Genomic DNA, 3340 nt, shown 5'->3' with positions numbered 1-3340 from the left:
TTAATCGTCAAAATAATATCGTTTTGATTGACTATAAAAGTCAAAATTCATTTTTTTCTCTTATTGCCCTTTCCATTTCTCTTTTTCTTCTTTTTTTCTCTTTTTCTTTTTAAAAGCCTAAAATTTTGATTAAATGCTTTGCCAAAAAGTAGAAAAAGCCATTGAAAACTGAAAATTTTCATCTAAAAATACAAATTTCACAAAAAATTTTCATCGAGATCTAAATATTTTTCAAAAAAATTTCCAAAATTTCTTTTTTGATTTTTTTGCTAATCTCTCTGCTTTCTACTAGACTTTCTCGATCTTTCTATTTTTGTATATCTCTCTATGTGTCTATACCTTTGCGGTGTATTTTTTCTATGTCTGTTGCTTATATTTATAAGGCCAATCAAAAAAATTTCTAATTGACTATAACTCCCTCATTGACAGGATTTCTATGTTAGCACAATTTATCTTTACGGATTAAATCCCATCATAACTCTACTAACTCCAATCCACGGAAGAGGTTTTATTTATTTATTTATTATTTTTTAACTTCCCTTTTTATTATTATTGCTATTATCTCATTGAACGCTTAACATAAGGATAAATCAAGCAAAAAAATGAAAAATAAATGATAATCAACAAAAGATAAAATCCAAAAAATAATAAAATAAAAATAAAAAATAATTAATTAGGCCTGATAACCTAGACCTTATTAAACTAAAGTAAGACAGATCTAATTAATTCAGACCCAAACCAAATAAGATGCCTACAACAATTAAGTAAAAAAAAAGAGCGAAAAATTAGAAATCAACAAATTAATAGCTAATAATTCAGGCAGGCTCTGCACAATACACCAGCCATTACCCTACACTCCACCAGTCCCAGTGCTCCACTTCACTGCCATCAATGTTGCAGGATTAGAAGAAGCAAATTATCAACAACAACCAAGCGGTCTGGAAAAAAGGAAGGAATTCACAGCATACATGAGAGGGAGATCCGTTTCTCTGCAAGAAGAGAGCACCCATTTCACTAGTCCCGAGCCCTCACACTCGTCCAGGGGGGTTTGAGCACCCATTTCACCAAACCAAGGCCACCCTCGAAGCACCTTCAGAACCAGCACCCTTGCCCCGGCAAAATCCCTTTCAAACATCCCCATAGAAACTAAACCCATGCCTCACGAGCACCTTCATCCAGCCCCAACTGCATCAACCACCAACCACCTTAACCCCCGTCGAACCCAGCTTTCACCCTTGCTAGCTGAACCAAAGTCTCTACCCGTCGCCCCTTATCCCACCTCCATCACCAACCACCAAACACCATAGCCCCCACAGGCATCAGCCTTCACCCCCACACCGGCACCCTTTCCCGTACCAATCAAAGTTTTTCCATCCAGAACACTCAGCCTCTCCACAACCAAATCCCTGCACCTTTGCCTGCATCAAGCCAACGCCACTTCCCTATCACCCACCTTTCACCCCTATCCAGCCACCGCCATCTCCAAAGGCCTGTATTAGTCTCCCACAAAACCAGAAAATACCATAAACCCACAATATCCCCCAGTACCCAAACCACACGTACCCAGTAGTCACAACCCCAAAAACCCACCAGAACACCGACCTAAAATCGCAGCCCCTTCCCAGAGCTCAACACGTCCCAAACTCCAAGCTTCAGCACCCATTTCCCTATACCAAGAACACTCCATTGAGAAAAACCCTCGCCTGCCTCCAAATTTCTCATGCATCCCCTGAAACCACCCATCACAGCCCCCATAGACTACCCCTTTAACACAAAAAAACTAAAAAAGCCCACAGCTAAAAATTAAAAAAATCAAAATAAAAAAATACACAGTCCTCTCTTGAGCAAGGAACCTAGCGCCATAGCCAAAGCCAACCTGAAAAAAAAAACAAAAAAGTTAGTTTCAATTTAAAAAAAAAAAAGAGGAAAAACTAAAGAAAGGAGGAGTGGCAGACCGGCGGTACTAGGTTCAGAAAGAGGAGAAAGAAAGGAAAAGAAAAAAAAAAAGAAGAGGCAAAAAAGGGAAAGAAAAGAAAAAAAAAAGAGAAGGGGAGGCTCATGGTCGGCCGGCTTACCATGTATGGCGGCGATGATGGCAGCACCGGTTAACAACGGGTCTGGTTTCTTCCTTTTGGAAACGAAATGCAGTTTTTTTTATTAAAACAGAAAAGGGAATGAATTTGAAAAAGGCACGAGTTTTTATAGTGAGTCTGTTGGGTCAAACCCGAACCAAGTGAAGCTGACCCAATTGACTTACTCAATTGGTGGCCCATGACCTAGTCTAGCCTGTACCGATTGGGCCTGCTTCTGTCTCAACCCAGCACCGACTTTAACTCAAGTCTGACTTAACTCAGACATTGCTTTGAGCTCTTTCATTGAATTGGACATCAACCCAGCTTCTGATAAATTTAATATAACCTGTTTATTATTTGCATGCATTTTTTTCATAAATATTTATTTGATAATTTTTATTTTATTATTTTTTTTAATTTGATTTTTATAGAGGTTTTTAAGGAAATAAATTTATAATCACCTAACTTTTAAGATGAAATAATAATAAATTTTTTATGAATTTTCAATTATGAGACTCTAGGAAGTCCGAGTAGTAATTTTAAAAAATTCCTTAAATGAGAAAATATTTTTAAAAATTATCAAAATATTAAAATATTTAGAATTTTTTTCAATATAGAGATTTTATTTGTTTTATTTATTTTTTAATTCGAATAATTCTCTTAAAAGAGATAAAAATATAAAATATTTATAAAAGTATGCATTTTTTTAGAAAATAAATTATTTATAGATAATTATATTATTATATAACTTTTAAAAATTAATAATAAAATTAATTAAATAAAATTTTTTGATGATGAGACTTCGTAAAGTCCGAGTAGTGATTCTTGATAATTTTTTAAGTGAGAGAATTTTTCTAAAAATATTACCAAAAAATTGAAATATTTAGAATTATTCTCAATGCGAAAAAATTCTCGTTTATTTTTCATTTCTAAAAACAAACTTTTATACAATAGTATCACGAATTAACCCATGTGCATTATTTATATATATATATATATCGATTATAAAAGTAAATGAAATTATCGAAGATGAAATCTTAAATAAATTCGAGTAGTGATTCTTTAGAAATCTATAGGTAAAAAAATTTATCTAAAATGTCGTCAATATACTGGAGCATTTAAAATAATTTTCGATAAATATTTTTTTTTAATAAATAGAATAAGAAATGAATTTTTTGAAAATATTATTTGATTTTAAAGTATGGATATCATAATTTACAATATGCTTACTAAATAAAATATTGAAAATAAATATAAACCATTAAAGA

General features: G+C 33.1%; 1 long non-coding RNA gene across 1 annotated transcript; it reads right to left on the bottom strand.

The window, feature by feature from the left end:
- Window positions 1–631: 631 nt before the first annotated feature.
- Window positions 632–2439, bottom strand: LOC149517995 (uncharacterized). Its single transcript, XR_016343797.1, has 2 exons — window positions 2076–2439; window positions 632–1876 (listed from the first exon to the last, which is right to left on the bottom strand). It is a non-coding gene; the product is annotated as an uncharacterized LOC149517995 (long non-coding RNA).
- Window positions 2440–3340: the final 901 nt, after the last annotated feature.

This window comes from Durio zibethinus, chromosome 7 (assembly GCF_047325235.1).
Source record: "Durio zibethinus cultivar Kanyao isolate XHJ-2024 chromosome 7, ASM4732523v1, whole genome shotgun sequence".
Lineage (NCBI taxonomy): Eukaryota > Viridiplantae > Streptophyta > Magnoliopsida > Malvales > Malvaceae > Durio > Durio zibethinus.
The sequence above is the reverse complement of the archived record's forward strand: the minus strand, read 5'-3'. Positions and strand labels throughout refer to the sequence as shown.